General features: G+C 36.6%; 1 protein-coding gene and 1 long non-coding RNA gene across 4 annotated transcripts in view; one reads left to right on the forward strand and one right to left on the reverse strand.

The window, feature by feature from the left end:
* The window catches only part of LOC143896528 (uncharacterized), a 201,236-nt gene that overhangs the window by 112,691 nt on the left and 68,415 nt on the right, over positions 1-20,130 (forward strand). The window lies entirely within an intron of this gene.
* The window catches only part of LOC143896526 (discoidin domain-containing receptor 2), a 116,117-nt gene that overhangs the window by 64,837 nt on the left and 31,150 nt on the right, over positions 1-20,130 (reverse strand). Inside the window, exon 1 of one of the 3 annotated variants that reach the window (XM_077404431.1) lies at positions 15,054-15,577. The exons of 1 other annotated variant lie outside the window; for it this stretch is intronic. The gene's annotated coding sequence lies outside the window, so the exon portion shown is untranslated. Of the gene's footprint in view, positions 1-15,053; positions 15,578-20,130 lie in introns of those variants that run through there. One more of the 3 variants, XM_077404429.1, reaches the window with a different exon arrangement.

The raw sequence follows: 20,130 nt of genomic DNA on the forward strand, positions 1-20,130 counted from the left end.
GAGTTATGCACCTCTAAATATGGATCTCAATTTGTGCCCGTCACTTACAGAGGCTTAATCGTTCGAAATTTAGTCAGATAGATGATCAGCGGCAATATCGAGAAAGAATAAAAAAAAATCTTTGCGAGAGCAAAATCAAATCTATCATATATATATATATACATATATATATATTTGTATATATTACAAATTATATCTCAATTAGTGAATTCTTAATGTAATTAAACGTGATTTTCTTCTACTGTATTGTTACGTTATATATTTTACTGTATAATTATTATTGTGCATTGTACCTACATCTCATTGTACATTTAAAAATAAAATTTAAAATAACATTACATAACTTGTAATTTTAAAATGCAATTTAGTGTAAAACTGCTGAAAATATGCCTGGTTAAATATTTTTGTTTGATAAAAAAAATATACATGGAATGTGTTCATTATATTGTTTTACCTACATGTAATTAAATTCAATGTGTTACGCGGCCACAAGCACACACAGGCGTGTTTCTTTATATCTTGTAAAAGTAATTATTGCACGGTAACGTTATATTATATATAATTATAAATGTGCACATTATTATAAAAAGTACGAGTAAAATTCAACAAAATGTATTTTGGATTTATACTAGGAGAAGATTCCATTCCTCGCGTATGTCATTTATTCATAACATTATTTTATATATATGGTAGTAATATTGCAGTATTTTGTCGTTACGAGAATATGAAGATATTTATGTTTCCGAGAAACTCATGGAAATGGAGGAAACCTCGATCGATCGTTATCACGCCCGGCAGAGACCCGAGTTTGTCGAAAGACGATCGGCGAACAAATTTCGCGGTGACTAGCGTGGTTCAAATCGAGTTTAAAGTTTCGACGAGTAGTCCCACGGATGTTAAGTACGTCTAACTGGCGCTTAACTCCCGGAAGGCGCGACGGCTCTTCCTTCCGTCAGATTAGAGCTGCTATGAAACATCGAATTAGTATCCCGTCAGTTTCCGCGTTACATACTTCGCATATGATAAATACTTCGTATATGTTTCCTTCGTATGTATATATGTTTGTTGCTAGGTGATATTTTTGTCATGAGTTTTTTACATTTTGTGTAAGAATGTTCCGAGCTCATTACACGTTCACTTATATTTATTAAATTTTAATTGAATCGTAAAGTTCTGGCACAGTGGCAAGAAAAAACAAAAAGTTGTTTGTTTTATTAGCCATTGTGTAATTGTAAGTAGATCTTTTACAACATTTAATATCTACGTATCCATCGTGCATGTAATTTTGTTTTTTTATTCAGTTTGATAAAATAAGAAAATTCATTGGCACACTATTTATTTTTTAATAGATTCTTTATGCGGAGTACGATTACTTTAACGTAGATAGACGGAAACATTTGTGTAATATTTTATTTCGTGTACGTCCAAACATATATGCATATAGTCTAAGTGATTTTTATCTGCAAGACGGTCGAGCGAGAATATTTGCTAGGAGAATATCAAACATAAAGTTTTGAAACCATCGCTGTTTCGTCGATACATCAAATTTATGTAGTTGGCATTTTAAATTATCATAGATTTTATCGATTTCCAGTTTAAAACTCTTGTAAATGTGGAAAATAAATACATTTTCCATTCTAGAAACTATAATATAAATAATATCTATAAGATTAATGATTAATGGCATCATCGATATTAAAACGTGGTCATGCATTTCTTTTAATTTCTGATTAAAAGTTTAAATTAAGCAACAATTTAATGGTCGTAAATAATTAATATGTGAAATTTTTGCATCAATTTGTTTACGAAAACAGGAGCTATGTTTATCATGACTTATTAAATCTATTCAAACGTTTGTAAATTTCAAATAAGTTATTTTTCTAATCATGACCTACTTACGTCACTGATCACAAATAAGAAAATTATAGAAAAAAAAACGTAATATAAAAAAGGGCTGACATGAGAGGAAATGACGACTGAAAAGATCCTACATTAAATATAAAATTTTATTTGGATGATCAAAGGCTGAGCCAATCATTTCAAATTAAAAATAATAATGAGTATTAAGGGATACAAGGACAAAAATAACGCGGGATGAAGGTAACAAACACGATTACTAAAAAAATAATATTCATGTACGAATCTATCCGCTGTTATATAATGTCTTTTAAACTCCTCCCTCACTTCAATAGCGCTCGAAGCTCTGTCATGAGAAGTTGTGTGTCTATTGTGTCGATGCCATAAAAATACGGTCAAAGTAAATAGAGGTTTAACAACGTCTGTTTAAAATAATTAAAAATGTCCAGAACTATTTGAAAAAATGTTTTTTAAGAACTGAAACATTTTGTTACATTGATTATATGTTCATTTTTTTTTATTTTACCTTGTTAAACTCAATCTTCAGCTCTGTTTTTCAACCAGCCCTATAGGGGTAGGGACAATCGTAACAAATCTCGATCTTTGTAAAATTTGTTTTTTTCTACGTAATTATAAAATATGGATAAATTTTATCTATACCATAATGTAAGTAAAGAATGTATTTACCTTATGAAAGAGAAAAAGTTTATATATAAACAAGCAAATCGAAGATATCAACACAAATGCATGAGAAAAATGTTATATACGTTTGTCTCTGGTCTCCTTTAACTTGTCGATATATTTCTCAGAAAAGAAATTAGATCAGAAATTATTCCAAATATATACATATTTTGAAGAAATATTTCTTACTTATTTCTAACACATTTCTAATATACGGTCTTAAGTATTGCATTGCTTATGGAAAGGGAAATCGTTACTTTAATGAAGAAAAACGTGCATAAATGTTATCAAATTTTATTTAACTGTTATTGAACCTATAAAACTGTTATTTTATGCTTTGATAGTATACTTTGCGAAAAAAAAACAAAGATTTTAATGATTTGATTGCATTGTTTTAAATTGTCATCAACGATAATTACTTAAAGTCAATTGAGATCTTTGTTTTTTTCTCAAAGTATTCTATCGAAGCGTAAAATAACAGTATACTAAAATAAAATTTTATAACATATGTGTACGTCTTTTTCTTCATTAAAGTTAACGACTTCCCTTTCTATATATAGTAATGCAATATTTTTGACCGGTATACTGTATATGTATCTTATCTAATACATTTTATATATACATATATTTTCTAACTTATTTCTTATGTATAAAAGTTGCAAATAAAAGATTTATAAAACTGCGTTCTATATACATTTTAAAGTATGATCGATTTCGTTTCAAAATTCATGGTAAGATATGATGTCTTAATCTTTTCCATCGTATCGCATTTGTGTGCGATATCGTTCGCTACGTAATACCACATCAGGATAATCGAGATGCGAGATATAAGTTTCCTTTTCTTTATTTTTATTTTTTTTATTTTTCGCTTGAGAACATTCGAGGTTTATATCACCACCCTAACACTACGGGCGGTAGTTCGTGTCGAGCGGTTAGTCGGGGGAAACTTCCTTACTGCATATTATTACATTTTCTCGGGCGGATACTAGCAGTACATCGAATTTAAAGTTTGGAGAACTTCTCCAAATGCTAAATTCGCCTAAAGCGCCGCTTGAACTCCTGTAAGAGGCGTGACGCCTCCTCGTCATCGTCCATGTCGGATTAGCAACGTTGCGAGACACCGAATTACCTTCACGTTATACTTTTCGCAGCAGGCAACTTACGGTAGTGGTGCGCACTACGGGTATAATGCACGCGTTTGCACGTATAAATATCTACGGATTGGCGCTTCATTGTCCGTTGTGGTCAGAGGCGCACAACGCGAACCTGTGCTTTCCAGTCAATCAGGCCGCCCAGGCTATTTTTCTAAAAAAGTTTATCGGGCGAATGCCCCTTTGATCGCGCGAAGCAGGATTTTGTTCTTGGCCTTGATGAAATATCGCCAGTAACGCAAGGAAAGTTCGCGCGCAGAGGACACAATTTATAAAATTTGTTTCATATACATAATGACATTTAAAAGAATGCATTTTCAGATTTTTCAATGTCCTATACTTTTAAAAGCTAGAGTACGCTAAGTATTTCTCTGCACTTTTTTTAAAATTATGTTATCTGAAATTATGTTATCTCGAAATGACAACCGAAAAGTACACAGACGTTTTATTTTTCTTTTTGTATATAATGTCCGTTTCGAAGCTTGTTTTATTTGCTTTCGGTTACATCTAAATATGTATTTGAATGGAAAGTACTATAAACATACGTACAAAATAGCTAACACCTTTTTGTAACGAACATATATATATATAACACTTCGCCGTCGTAAAATTCTTACGTTGTCGACGTATCGCGCTATCGTAATGCATAACAGATATAATTATCTCATAATACATGATATCTAATGATATTTGTATATTTTGATTGTCATGAGTGCATGTGTATTAGAGTGCACCTCGTATTATACCGACGTACAAAATCCGACGTTCATGCCGAGGAATTTCATTCACCATTCGGTTTTTACGTTTTCCTTTATCAGATTGTTTCCGATTGCCAGTCCGCGATCGATCGTATCCGACTATCGTGATTCTTTGGTCTCAGCGGATGGATATGGCGCCGATAAGGCCGCTGCAGATTTCGTGCCGCGGCGTGATTGCCCGAGGATGATATCGGATCCATCTTCTTTGGGCGTGAAGAAATCGGAAGAGCAACCGAAGAGCTGGCTTTTGCCCCGTATATGGAACGTTTCGCGTGAGATTTTACGAAGATTCCGCTCCAGAAACGTCTCGGAGATCATATAACGTCGAAGACGATTTATTTTGCAGAGAGAGAGGGTCACGTATTACGCCCAGTATTTTTCCACTCGCGATTTTTTGAGCTACTAATTAGATAGCATCTGTGCAATTAGCGAGTTTTATGCGCAAACTGTCCAAATATTGTCCCTCTCTATGATGTGACAAACAATTTGAATTATTATCAAAGCCTGCAAACGGCACTTCCAAATATTTCGTATCGCTATATTTACTGACGCAGTTGACTTAGTATTAGCGGTAAATAGATTACTTTTATTGCATTTGCTGTGGTACTGGTCTGTATTTGCCAAGCAATCGGTATATGTTCTTTATTTTTACCGCAACTATTTGTGAGAGCTCTTATAACAAGATTTATATCTAAAAGAAAATTCTCATCAATATAAAAATTTACGTGACTTGAGAAAACTTTTCCTTTGCAAGCATATTATGTAAAAAAATGCCCATGCTACATACTAAATAATCTAAGTTCTATAATACTTTGAAATAAAGATATCGAAAAACTTCAATAACCCTCAATAACTGGAAATTTACAGTTTCTACAAATTTTATACCAATGATGTTAATAGCAATAAACTTTCTCGCACAAGTCAAGTTAAATTAACATAGAAAGGAGTATTAATAAAAACTTAATTAGATCAGTATAAAAAATAATATTCCTTTTTTGTTTTATGTATCACCGTTACTTCTTTCGGTCGTACTTTATACGTGTTGCAAGACAAAATTTAATTGAAATAAAAACAAGAAAAGAGTCTGCGTACAATTTGTAAAATAGCACATTTACTTTACTTTCTCTCCGTTTGTTTTTGGAGTTCGGTTACGTATCAGGTATTTCATCTCTACGCCGACAAAACAGTTATTTTGCATGCAGTCATAACTAAAATTAAATCGGCTTTGGCGTTTAGTTAATGCAGAGATTCACGCTCACCGATTTTCGCGGCTGCTTGTGCGTTTTTGCCGGCGTAGCGTATTCTAGATTGCTAATAAAATTAAGTTCCGCCGACCAATACTTTCGCGTCAGCCGTGAAATATTTCCTTGCGCCGAGTTTCCAGCGGGGGATGGGAAAAAGGGGCATTAGCGTTGCGCGATTCACCGATATGATTCAAGCATTTTTCAGCACGAGGAATATCGAGTTAAATTTAATGCAATTTCACGTTACATTATTCCGATAATCTTATCGCGCGTCATTGCCCATTAAACTTATGAGGAAGGCTTTTATCCTTTGCTCGTCCACGTCGCGCCGACTAATTAATTTATTACATTAGCCGGCAGAACTGAGAATTATTTATATAAGATCGTTACCGCGTATATATAAATATATGCTATCGATCGCATCGTTATTATTATTACGATTATTATTATTATTATTATTAGAATTGTAATTATATAATACGCAGACTCTTCGAATCACTTATATTTTAAGATTATTTTTACTCATAATTTTTCTCGAGAAGATTAAAAAAAAGTGCAACTTTATTTTGTTTCGATATATCCGCCGATTAAAAATATTAGAATTCAATTCGATCGAATGAAAATGTAGATGTTATTACATAGTTCCGAATAAAAAATTGTATTACGAATATTTAATAAATGCTTATAAATGGTTCTGCTTTTTAAATCGGAAACTGTTTTATTATGTATAAATTAAAATTTCTTCATTTGTATGCGTCCGTGTGGACAGCATAAGTGAAATGATATTTTTACATTTATTTATTTTGTACATTTTTGCTTTTACAGATTTACATTTTTTAAGACCTGTGTATAATTCAATTTAATTTAAAAATTTTATAAAACATTGGGAAAATGCTCAAAAATATTACATTTTAATTAATACGGATACACATTTTGTAAAATAATGTTATTTTTAATCGCACAAATCACTGTACTCAGTATATCATCTGCCTTGAGAGACTCTGAATTTACATATCATTCTGCACATATCTGCAAGCAGTTGTAATGTAAAAAATAATGGAAGCGTTGGCCATTAGCCGGATCAGACTGACTTGTATTCGATAAACGTCATAGAAGGGAATGATCCTCCTTAATGCTATTCTATGCCAACGTCTTGCCTGAAAATAGACCCATGGACGCATGGACGCGTGTCTACGTTTGAAATCAATTTAGCTCGAGCGACAACTATTCTACACCTATATAATTGAAAGCAGACGGTCAGGCGGTGATGGATTAAAACGCTCGCAAGGGATTTGACTTATTATTAGGTATTTTATTCTGAAGATATCGTGTTGAATGTTCTCATTAATTTTCTCTTAAATCATCTCATGAAAATGCATGTTAACCAAATAGTAAACATTAAATAGAGTAGTAATTTTAATAAGTAATTTTCAGTTTGAGTGCTCGGTGGTTGATATATGGCAATATGTATTATTATCACATTATAACTGTCGTTAAAAACATTCATGAGAGTTGACTTCTTTAAATCAATAAAATCGATTAATCAAACAATTTTAATATAAAAGATAACAAATATTTTTTTATTATAATTAATGTAAAAATTACAGTTATAGAGAGAAAGATTGAAAGAATATTGACTGTTTAACGTCGCACTCAATTTTACCGCGGCGCTGAACTTTTTAATTAGTAACAAAATCAACATTTAAACTCTAGCCGCGCTTGGTAGGAATATCTATAGTGATTGCTCTTTTAATTGTTATGTAATGTAAGAACCTTAACGTATAATGGACGCTTGGATATCGTGAGTAGTCTAACGACTCGGGATGAGTCGACAAGGGGAGAACTTTAGTATACTCTTGAGCGAGCTTCGAAGTCAGGTTTTAAGCTATTATTAAGAGATGCGTATTACCGACGTATTACCGACCGAATGGTATTTAACCGAATGGTATTTGACACTCGAAAAGATTTGGCGCGATGGTCATGGCTGGGGCTGGAGTCTCGTTAAACAAAATAGATGTTATTGTGAAAATAGTTAAAATGCATGCGATCATTTTCACAATGCCCTAAAATAATGAATTGTTTTAAAAGGCGGTTATTTAAAGTTTTAAAGCACTATAGAATTCAAATACCAATTTTAACAACAGCTCGAAAATTGAATTCTCCGCATCGTTTTTAAAATAAACAACTCCGTATATAAACACCGTCCGCTTGATCAAAATTTGTCTATTGAAAATGATCGCGACCGATACCGCGTATTTTTCTGCATTATAAACAATTCCGACGCGAACATTTTTTGTTTAAAATTTCGCAAACCCCTGATTCGCGCGCGGTTAACGTGCGCGCGTGAGTTCGCAGATCGTTTTGCGGTTACAGAGAGTGCCATTCCGTTTTCCGACATAAGTGGATACCAAGGATATCGTTGAACGACTTTAACGAGGCAGACGATCGCTGACCTGAAGTACGAAAGTTCGACATACTCGAGCGAGCCTGAAGCCTGTCTTAAGCCGCTATTACTCGATTCACCCTATACCTACACGAAGCTCCCAAAGTCCACTTACGTAGAAAGTGGAACACGAGTTGATTCCATGCATATATTCCGTCCAGAACCTGGTCTTGTCACGTGTGTGTGTGTGTGTGTGTGTGTCGCGATATTCAGCGATTGACCGTTCAAACTGTCACGATTATGATGTCGCATCGTGACACTCGGCTTTTATTTCGCGCGCAACGGCGAGATTGCGTTCGAAACAGTCTGAGATTCGCTATAACGAGCGGTGATAAGTATAATAATGCGCCGAATGAATGCATCGAACGTACGTTATACGGGAAAATGATGTAGATAAGAGACCTCTGGGCTAATTTTGCAGATCGTTTTACTGGAACATCGCGTTGATCTACGCGAGACCCGAATGATAGTCCGGTATCGTGGAACGGCTTTAACGAGGCAGACAGGTGTTTCTATATAGTTCGCAAGCTGGGAAGTTTAACAACCTTGGAGCGGGCTTCTAGCGAATCTTAAACCCTTATTACGGTACACGTACATCGGTAAGACAGCTTTCGAAAGTCTGACCTCTCGAACAAAGGCTTTATCTGTCGAGCACAGAGCAAGTTGAACGTAGATCCATCCAGTTTGCCATAATCTTACTGGCCAAACTCACCTTTGCGCCACCGTGCTATATTCACTCACGAAATTACTCTCGTTTTCTTTTATTATTATATCATCGCGCTTAAGACGGTAATAAAATCTTCAAGAATTGAACTTTTCTACATATAAACGTAATATTCTCACAAAGATAATGTGACAGAAAAAGCTGAACAATTAATAAATTGAAACGATTGTACATGACACATTTGCTTTTGACTATATAATCTACAGCGTAAATAAGCGAACAAGCACGGAAAAAGGATCGCACACGATATCTCTTCATTATAACATTGTGATTTTTTTCTTCTAAAAATCGCTCAATTCTAACAATGACTGAATTATTAAATATGCAAATCTCTCGCATGCAACATCGCATGATAGTATTTAAAAGGCGCTGGCGTATAATGGATTTGCCGGCGCGGCAAACGGGTAAGAGGAGTTTATTAACTTTCAGCCGTCTAATCTTCTCGCACTGAACTTCTGATGAGAACTGTAACGATGAATAGACCGTGGAAAATGAAAACCAACGAGGGGGGGCGGCCGTACGTGTCGCGAATAATGGAAAAGCTCGACTGCTTGTTGCCTCGAAGTGGACTAATGACGCGCGAGTCGGACTAATCATCGTCGAGCCATTGTGATCGATGGATAAGGAAGTAATATATATATGAACGGAAATCGAGAATCAACATAGTTATTAACTACGGGGGAACAAATCATTTCCTATTAATCATTCGCATTGGGAATGTTCCGCTACTAAAAACTTAATTATCTTAATTCATTTGAGAAACACACCGTGTATGGAATATACTAAATATAACGGGTATTAAATTTAGCTTTTACGATTTATATTACTTGCAAGGGATACTCCCGCGCGGTGTTATCTCTGCATTTTATAAAAGTGCCTATATTTTTTAATAGTATACTTATCCTGAAGATCACAATGGTATATGTCATTCGAAATGTAACGACTTAAATCATAAATCGATGTTCAAAATGGAATTCCGAGATGAGTTCATAAAAACCTACACAGCAGACCCTCGATATTATAACTCTTTATTTTGTTAACCTCTCGATTTTGTTAACTAATTTCAAATGTAGTATTTATCAGTATTAAAGTCTTATACTATAGTTTTGTTTGAAGAGTGAAAGTAAAATTCAGAAGGGAATATCCATCATTTTGTTAATTTTTTAATTAAGTTCCTCTCTAGGGCTATATTAATATCATAGTATTATGCCCCTTTTAGGTATATACATACATATACGAAAAAATTGATGAGGTATAAACAAAAGCACTCGAATCGCATTAGGTCTATGGAAAAATTATTTATTATCTTTATCATCTATGAGAGAGCTAATGGCATGTACAATACTATTGTGATCCTCAGGATAAGTACTATTCAAAAATATAAGCACTTTACAAAATACAGAGGTAATACTGCGAAAGTATCTCTTGTTAGGTAAAATCGCATTGCAATGTAATACATGTGATATTAAATCATATTTCTTTAATTACGACATTTTTGTATTTATTAATAATTGAAACCTGTTTTAATAAATTAATATACCGATAAATAGCAAAACTAGCTATTAATAACAATAATTCGTTCATAATAAAAGATGCCGACTTCTGCACAATAAAAATAAATAATTATCTCATCGTCGATGTGTTAAGAGGCGGTATTAGTAATTAGGGAATAGAACCAGGTTTGCGTTCCGCATATTATATCGGCGGTCACAATATCTGGATATTTACGCTCAAGCGAAATGAACTACGTCAGTTATCGCAGTAGTTAGGGATCGTGTTTGCCAGACCGGCGCGGCGGGGGTCCACTAGTCACGGTCGGATAGTATTTGTTCACGTAGTTATTTACGCATAATCGTGAGGCTCATGTGGACGTTTCTTGTTAATTGTTGTTTTAGCGAAAATAAAAGATGCGCGATGCAATTATGCGCGAATAAAATGACATCCAGTCGATATTACACGCCGCAGCTTTGACGAATTTCGCAACGCAACGTTGTAATTATCGATTACAGCCTGCGAACGAGATGCCGACATCGCGTCTTGAATTTTAATTACGGAGCAATAAATTTTGCACGCCATCACCAATGATCGGCGGGCATTACGAATCGATAGGTGCAACAGATGACGTTATTTCGCCAAAACCGAATTGGCACGTGCACAAATTTGTTCTATGTCTACGTGTAACACTTTGAGAAAATAATTACGTGACACGCCGACAATAAATTATCATGTTGCGTTGTAACCAGTTAAATGGCGATTAGTTGACAATATCGCTCTTTACCGTTAATGGCACTTAGAAAAATATAACAATCTTGATTAGTCTGTAAGTATATTCATTTACGGACATTTTTGCACTTGCAAAGTAATTAAGGAAGAAGAAATTAAATAGCATACGAAATATCATCGTGCGTAATAATAAAACTGTCACTGTATTTGTTGACAATTTTTTGCTGTTACGATCTCTAATTTTCCAATTTTTACAAATTTTCGAATCAACGTGCAGCAATATCCGGATAATCAACACACAACACGCGTTTACATATACATCGATAAAACACACAATGCACAGGACATATGTATTTCACGTTGTGTAATTGCCGAATTGCATTTTTTCACAGGTAAAACGATATCTATGCATATCCGCGAGCAAGAGGAAATGTTTCTCATGTAAAAAACAAATTTTGTATGCTTTCTCATATGCGAGACGTATTTATGCAGGAGAATATGAATAAACGTGTAGCACACGACCCAGTTTTTTTAAAGCAATTCCGCTGTGTGGGGCATTATGTTATCGTTGTATCTTCGTATAACGCGTTCTAACAGTCACGTTTAAAAACCCGGTAAAAAACTGCGCAATCAGTCGTGTTGGTGGATGACAAAATATGATGCGCGATATCCATATATATCCAAAAAGGGAAATATAATAATAATAATAACAATCAATCATTAGACCGTGAGACCGTATATAACGTTGCCTGATACAATTCTATAAATTTCGTATAATATTTATTATTACCGCCACACGCGCCACAGCCCTTTCAATGGAACTGCTTCCCTGATGACTTTCTGACTTGCTAAAATAAAAACCGCCATCCAATTCGCAACTGTATACATGACAATAAATTGCATTCGAAACAGGCATTAAACGCCATCGAAGTGTACCGCCGCCGCTCGCATATGTGTAACCCTCGTGCACGAGAGAGTTACTCCACAGGCACCTATATAGGACGTCGTGACACGGATTGAAACGTTATTTGCCGCGGTGAGGCGATGCCCTCGTAACACCGCTTTAAAGTCGTGCTCGCGGCTAAAGTAAATTTTGCGTGTCCCAAGAGCGGCACCAACTACGACTGGATGTTCAGCAATGAGTAAGCGATGCGTGAAGCTACGCCGTACAGGGCGTCGCGCCCGGGAGCAACCCCTATTTGTATTACCGTACCGCACCGCCATAGTGCAGACCGCATACTAAGGCTAGACATATGTACAGTCACGAATGTACAAATGTCGCAATCTAATATCGCGTTCAAGTCTACGTGTTTCGGAAGTGCCTTTTATTCTTCGCGACGCGAATGCGACATCTTGATCACTCGCGCGCGTCTTGGTTCGCGCTCGCGCGTATCGTCGAAACGAATTATACGAATTATACGTATTATATATGTACACGTATCTACGTGGACGCGCGTGTAATAATTTACCAGATTTGAATACTTTTGTCCGCCGCTAGACCATCGTGTCGGCTGACGTTGCAACCGTAGTTTCGCGCGGCTACCCGTTTGTAGTCTTCTTCGCGACAAACGAGTAAACGTTTTAAACAATTTATGTGAGAACTTCCTATATGCGGAATGGACGATACAATGAAAGCCCGCGGCTTTTAATCGTAACTGCTGGCTTAACCATCCGGCGAATTCGTCGACATATCCGACACTGAAACCGTTTTCATGTAATCCTCGAAACTCCATACTCCCCCACCGCTTATTCTATATGCACGTCCGATTTCTTCCCATCGCTCTGGCGCCAGTTATTTATCGCTTACATTCATTCATTCTACATATTTTCTCTTTTCTTGAATAAATCGACGCATCTTAAAATCGATAAAATGCTTTTCGAATCCTCAATCTGTATTCCGTGACGCTAATAAAATCGTACCATTTTTCCTTTTCTTTTTTCTTGTTGAAGCTGGTACGAAATTCGATTCGGTTATTTTACTACCGGTTCAAATGCGGAAACGATCCCGCTGGGAATGAAAGAAGCTTCATAAGAGAGATAATTATGTGCGTAATTAATACGCGTGCGATGTTGAATATTAAATGAATACTAACACATATACCCGGTTGGATTTATGAGAATCATAACAGATTCGCAACAGTTGGCAATTTTAATCATCCCTTTACGTCATATATTATGGGAATTTTTTCCAGGTCATAAACAAACTTTAAGTTAGAATTTCAGAATTTGCAACAAATTATTCTTAAATTAAATATTAATCAAATTTATATATATATATAAATTATTCTGTTATTAATTGGGGTTTCACTGTTCTGTGTTTATATTAATAAATTTTCGTTTATATATCAATGTGTACAGTATAATAAAACAAAATACGAAATTTTGTCCATATGGCATATGCCACTTTTCACATATTTGATAATTAACTTAAAGCTAATCTTTTTTAAGAAAATATTTTTTTAGAAGAAGGTTGACGTTAATAGTTTTTGAGTTGTGAACGATTGAGAACTGTGACTTTTTGAAAAGTAAATTTTCAGACAAATATAGTTTACTTACTCTTCATTAAATTTTAATTGAATTTTATTTAGACGGACTTGTGCTATTTTAAGATTGTTTGACAAAGACATTTTATACAATAACGTTTCTCGGTATTTTCGTTAAAAAATTAAAAAGTCACCTTCACACACAAGTCGATCAGTAACTTCATACGTAAAAAGTACAGACTCGTCATGTACAGGATGATCTTTGTATAACTTGTTTGTCTGGGAGAAATTTTTTAAGTGCTTGTCAGGTCAGCGCAGAGTCACGCAGCGTATCTGCATCGTAATACGTTTAACCCCAGACGATTAGCGCACCCTCATCGAAACACAGCCGATATAGGCGAACGACGCGTGCTTCGGTAACGGACTGCGCTCCGCGCGTTGGATCCTTACATGCGAAATCCAGAATAGCGATCAATGAGCGGCAGCACGCTCTGCGAGGTTCTGGCTCGAAGCGGGACTGGCACCGAGAAGGGGGATGAGGGAAAACAGGCGGCTGAAGGTTGGCCGCGGCATTCAACGGGGCTAACTCTATCCTGGCAAATTACATTTCCATCCCGCTACGTGATAGGTGCAGCAAACATGCCCGTCAACGTCCGACCGAGTTTCTCGCTGATTAGTTACACTCGACGTGGATTATATTTCCGAAGCAATTAATTAACAAAGTTCCGGCGAGTCGCGTATGTCCGTATCGCACTCGTATACGACCGTATCGTATTCGTGGACCCGTGGTATGGAGATCACGGGCAAAGGAAAGAGAATGTCGGCTTGTACACACCAGAGTGGGGAGGGAAGGGTGAGAAGAGAGGAATGAAATTTCTTGCGGTGAAACGTGCGAGAGAAACCACCATGGGTAAACTTGTTGGAATATTACGGTTCGCCCTAATGGAAACTGTCACTGAAACGGTAAAACTGACCAATCACACATTCGCCTGCTTGCGACGGATAATGCAACAATTTTCCTTTCATTGGTAATTGTTGTATGCTTTATGCTAATCTGCGCAAGTAAAGCTACGGTATTTGCTACGGCAAAGCATATATATTCGTCTTTTGCAAGTTTCTTACAATTTTCTTTTCAGATTATGTAGTTTATTTTATTTAGAGAGAAATATATCTGGAAACGAAAACGCTGAGAGTATAGCAATCAGCGTACAATTCTGAACAGCGAAAATATTGTGTCATAATTAAAAGAAGTTCGCGGATAACTCAACGTTTATACGGCAAAATAAAAAATTGAACTTCGATAGAAGTGATACGTTTGACACAAGATACTACTCCGGTATCGAGATATTCTACCTGGTGGCGATACCGGTTGCCCTTGATCGCTGTTTTACATTCGTAATTAGTTCTATTATAATCTGTACGTTTCAAACACGCATTATACGCGTCGTCTCTCGAAACTTGGAAAGACTTTCATCGACTTTTTACTCACCGAAACAGCAGTTCTGCCGGCGTAAAAGTACAGCCCGTCCTGAGTCGTTATCCTTCGCGACGCTGCACATCCGATCGCCTCAAGATCGCTCCGATAGCGCGCAACGGTGACGCATCTGGCGATGGAAGATCGTCACCGACACGACATCGGCGCTCATCTTTTATCTCACTTTTATCTCACGTTTTCTCCTCTCGCGAAAACCGTCCTTAACCGGTGCACCGGAAATCTATCTTACGCTGAACAATCCTCGCTCTTTCTCCCGACGTATATAACTCAAGAACTCGCACGATGCAACATGCGACGAGCAGAAGGGGGCGGGAGAGAGCGAGAGCGAGAGCGAGAGAGAGAGGGACAAGGAAGGAACGATGTTACACGCGCGGTTGCCAGTCGCAGACTGAACTCGCGATCCGCGAGTAGCATCGATTTCGGTGGAGGGGGCAGGACTAGGGCGAGGAGGGGGGAGCACCGTGGAACGTAGTAGGGACGGACGCTTGGCGTCAGACAGGTGAATCGAAGGACGAGGGGACGAGGAGTGCGACGAGAGGTACTTATAGTCAGGCCGTACGCGCATCGCGCCAAGCCGAGGCGGGCTGACTTGACGCTCGTGTCGTCTAGCCGGCCGATGACTACTGCGAGTGGTAAGCGTCAGGATAAGCTTCGCCGAGGCGGCTGCCGCGCCGCGCGGCCGCGTCGGAGCAAAAAGGGTTGATACCCCGCGTATAAGCGATTCGGTCGGGTGGCTGACCAGGCACGCACGGTAGCTATATACTAACGCGGGGTACGCTCCGATACTCCGATACGATTTCCGACGAAAATGCCCATTGCTTTCTATATCGATTCTTTCACGCCTTGCCATTGACGCTTATCTGGTTCTCCTGTGCCAGATAACAACCAACGATAAGCCGTTGCATTCCGCTAGCTGCGTTCCGTATATTCTTCGCAAAATTGCATTCCTCGCGTCTCGATTACCTGACGCGATTACTGGCAGAATTTTCGAGACACTTTCGAATTTACTTGCGAGATGTGTTACTTTTTTTTTATATTATTGTTTCTTATGTTATGCGATTATATATAGCTAACGTCAAACGATTTGCCTTACGTATCGGTGAGAGGAATATGTGTATGCAAATTAGTATTGATCTTTTCTGCTGCGTATTAAAATGCACAAGAATCTGCGCAAACATATCCTAAAATTTCATATTGAATTTGTCGATTCTGTGTATATAATATTTTTTGTTTTACTATTCAGTTATTGTAATAAGTTTCGGTTTATGTTGACATTTGTTATGAAATATTGAAAAACTGTGACTGAGACAATAAAATGTTGTTTTATACGCTATATAGCGTATATTTAAAATTTATTTGAACCACACACGATATTTTACACCGATAATATTGGTTAGTGCTAAGCATCGCCGCGGTATCGAATCGAGTCAATTATTTCGATTTATATCAGAACGTTAAAATTTTATGCAAAACGTTTACTACTGTAAAATATATTTGTAACAGTTTGTACTTATAATCTAATTTCATTTTATTTCAAATATGCGTTCTAAAAAAGTATATACCGTAATCGATCGATCCCAAATATGCGTATAGCGTTGAATGGTCCACTAATGCCAGAGTTCGTTCGTTACGATTGTCGATCGATGCATGGTGACGATAATCGTCTATCAAGGACGAATTTCAATGCTGGACGTGGCTAACAACGGTAAACACAAGCCGTGCGTAGATTTACCAATGTTGCTGCGGGGGTGTCGAAATTATGATTTTGCATTACAGTGGCTTTTTCTCCTCCAAAGGTCCTTTGCGACGTTCGCTTAAGCTTTTCTTTTTTAAATTTAATCTCCTATATAACTTTTTTTAACTCCCATATATATTAAAGATTTATCCCCTAATATATATATCTGGAATCATTTTCTTTGTATAGCTCGGTTCATAATATAATGTTTATTTTACTTATAAATTTTTAAAAGGGCAACTCTACAGATACTCTGGCTTATACGACTTGATTTTGCATTCCATCTATCTCTTTCCTCTTTTTCGGGGGGGGGGGGTTGTTGGTATTGGGCTATTGGGTATGTTATCCGCTTGATTCCCAATCGTTATGAAGAAGAATATATCGACAGAGGATTGCGCACGCTGCAGTTTCATCTGCCGATTGCCGATCCGCTAACATTCGCCGTATCCATGCGAGACGCCGAAATAACCTTGCAATAACCCAAACGCGCGCTCTAAAAAAAAAAAAAAACAAAAAAAAAACAAAAAAAAAACGCGCGCTCTGCGTCCGTTTTGCGTTACGGCACGCCGATTAAAAAGGATGTAGATATATGCGAGAACGATATACTGCCAATGCTTTGTTCGCGATCGTGTTTACCATACGCTTTATTTTCGCCGGCTTTCAACGCTGTGCGCGTTCAATCGCAATACCGTTATACCAGCGATCTCGTTTCTCAGACAAGCTCCTCACACGCGACTATACTTACTCGATTAATTAGATTTTATACTAGTGATATCGCACCACGCGCGCGGGCATGCAAGTACAATGTAATCAGGGGGGTGAATCAACAAGCAGAAAATAAAGAATTACTTTGTCACACCTCTCGTAAGATCTAACTCGCGGCTTTGTGAGGACCGTCGTTTTTAATTACGTATTTTACTGAAAGGAGTAAAAGTAGCGACTCACGGTTTCAATTAATACGTATTCTTCAGTCAATAATGCATCAGAATAACTAGCCGAATCGCATTATTACGCTGGGCTATCGATTTTCATACGATTCGAGTTAATTTTGTTCTCTCATTTATAACGCTCAAGATTTCTCGAATTATACACGGACGAAATCACGAAACAATATTATGACTAATGAGTCTTTTTCATTTTCTTATCTTAAATCTTTTATATTGACATTATCGTTATGTATAGCACCGTAAAAAAAAATATATAGCGTACTTTTTATTAATTAAGTTTATATAAGCTAGGTGGAGAGTATTTGTCCTTCAAATACATTCTTTTTGCTTTCTCTCTCTTGTCTCGGAGGCTAATGATAAATCGTTCATAAACACGCGATTTCCAGCAATGGCTAGACGCTGATATGAGCTGTATGTATATGCGTGACATAAAGCGCGCAGATACGTTCAGATAACTTTTATTCGCCGGCCAATTGAATTACTTAGAGTGTCTCCGTTCGTAATCAACGGACAAAAATAAATAAATTTGTTCAAGTTTTAAACGATACCGTGTCCTTATTATATCATTTAAGGACGTTCTCTCGTCTTATACTAGAGAAAATCGATTTTCTTAGGATTTTCTTGAAACTGTGAATATACGTTAATTTAGGTGTCCTTCATGCGTGGTATAAATTTCAGTACCTCTTCCGGTATAAAAAATCAAGATACTGAGCCTCAAAGTTTCAACTTTTACCAATGAAAAGATTTTTCAGGCCAAACGGTAAGAAATACGAGGTTGGCCAAGAGAACCAAAGATTCTCCTCTCGTCGAGTTCTATAAGGAAAAAATGCCAAAATTAAAAAAAATTAAATTTTAAATTTTTTTTTAAAACTTTGAGGCTCTATCTATAACACCTAATATATAAATTATTTACCGAACCACTTGCTTCCGAAAGTTTTAAACGGTGAATTTTCTATCCCGATAAGAAAAATATTCAATTGCTAAGTAAGCGCTACATTATCATGCATTATTTGACGTCCGTCGACTCGTAGTAGTAATTTGGTTCCACCATCAAAATCAACAAACGAAGGGCACGGCCCTAAATCGTGCTAGCAATATGGGTGCACCGTATAATCGCCCTATAATTCCGAGGTCGATACACGACGGAAAGAGACGGGACGCACTGACATCAGCCAGTCAATTACGTGTAATGCGAAGAAAATTGTACGTAATGCCGCGGGGTCGTACAAGCCGCCGGCTAAATGCTTTACGACGCAATTGGATCTCGTCGCTAAACACGAGAATATTAAAACGTCGAAAAATCGTAGCAAAATCTATATTCTTTTTTGGTCGGTTATAAAAGATTTAAAAATTAAATAACTAAAAACACAAAGAGGAGCAGCGATGTTAAAAATAACGCATAAATAATTGCATAACAATCTGATAAGTCGATCATGTCATCTTGTAGTGTAGCTGCTGTTATTAACTTTTTTAATTAAATGCAGCGCATTGTGTTAATAATATTTTTAATTTACTTGTGTGAGATATATATACATAAATGTTATAAACCCGTGTTATAACTAGTAATTAGTAGCTATGGTAATATATTTATGTCGTATAACAACAAGATGATAAGGCAAATTATTTCATTGATGTAACGAAATGTTCGTAAATGATGAGGTAGTCATTATCGATATTAGATGATGCCGTCAGTAACAAAGGGCTGATATTGGTTTATGATCTGACATTGAAAATTAGCAGAAAAGTCGATTAATTTCAAAATATTATGCAAATTCTTGTCACCGACATGCGATGGGTGTACAGAGTGTAGCCCTTTATCGATCTAAAGTGGCGCAATAATGAGCCTCTACATAATCCACGGCAATTATTTTTTAATTGATAATGTAAAATTAATCAGGACGTCGGGGTGACTTTGACATATCGCGTAAATCCTCTTAATAAATTGCGTGATAATTAATTCAAGCGGCAGATACAGGCAAGCGATTGGTATCAAAGCTTTTAATACCATTCGTAATATGAAGTGGTGAAACATTCCTGAATTGTTAATGAGATTAACATATAAATTGTTGAAATATTTCGTTGCCCTCATGATTTGTTCCCTATTTTGTTTGCCGTTTGGATGAGGTGTGCACACATCGGGAGTGTGTCCTCGCAAATAATTTCTCATCCGATAGCAAAGCGGCTCATCTTACCTATCGTTGGCTTATTTACTACGAGAATGTGACACTATACTTCGTCATTAAGAGTACGGGCAGTCGTTAAGCCTTGTTATGGCGTCGCGTTGCTAGTATCCGGTAAAATATTAATTATATTAATAATGCGTGATAGAAACTTGACAAAACTACTTATATACGATCGACGAATGAATGTATTTTTGCAACATAAAGCG

This window comes from Temnothorax americanus, unplaced genomic scaffold, assembly GCF_048541705.1.
Source record: "Temnothorax americanus isolate GAGA-0224 unplaced genomic scaffold, ASM4854170v1 Scaffold19, whole genome shotgun sequence".
Classification (NCBI taxonomy): Eukaryota; Metazoa; Arthropoda; class Insecta; order Hymenoptera; family Formicidae; genus Temnothorax; species Temnothorax americanus.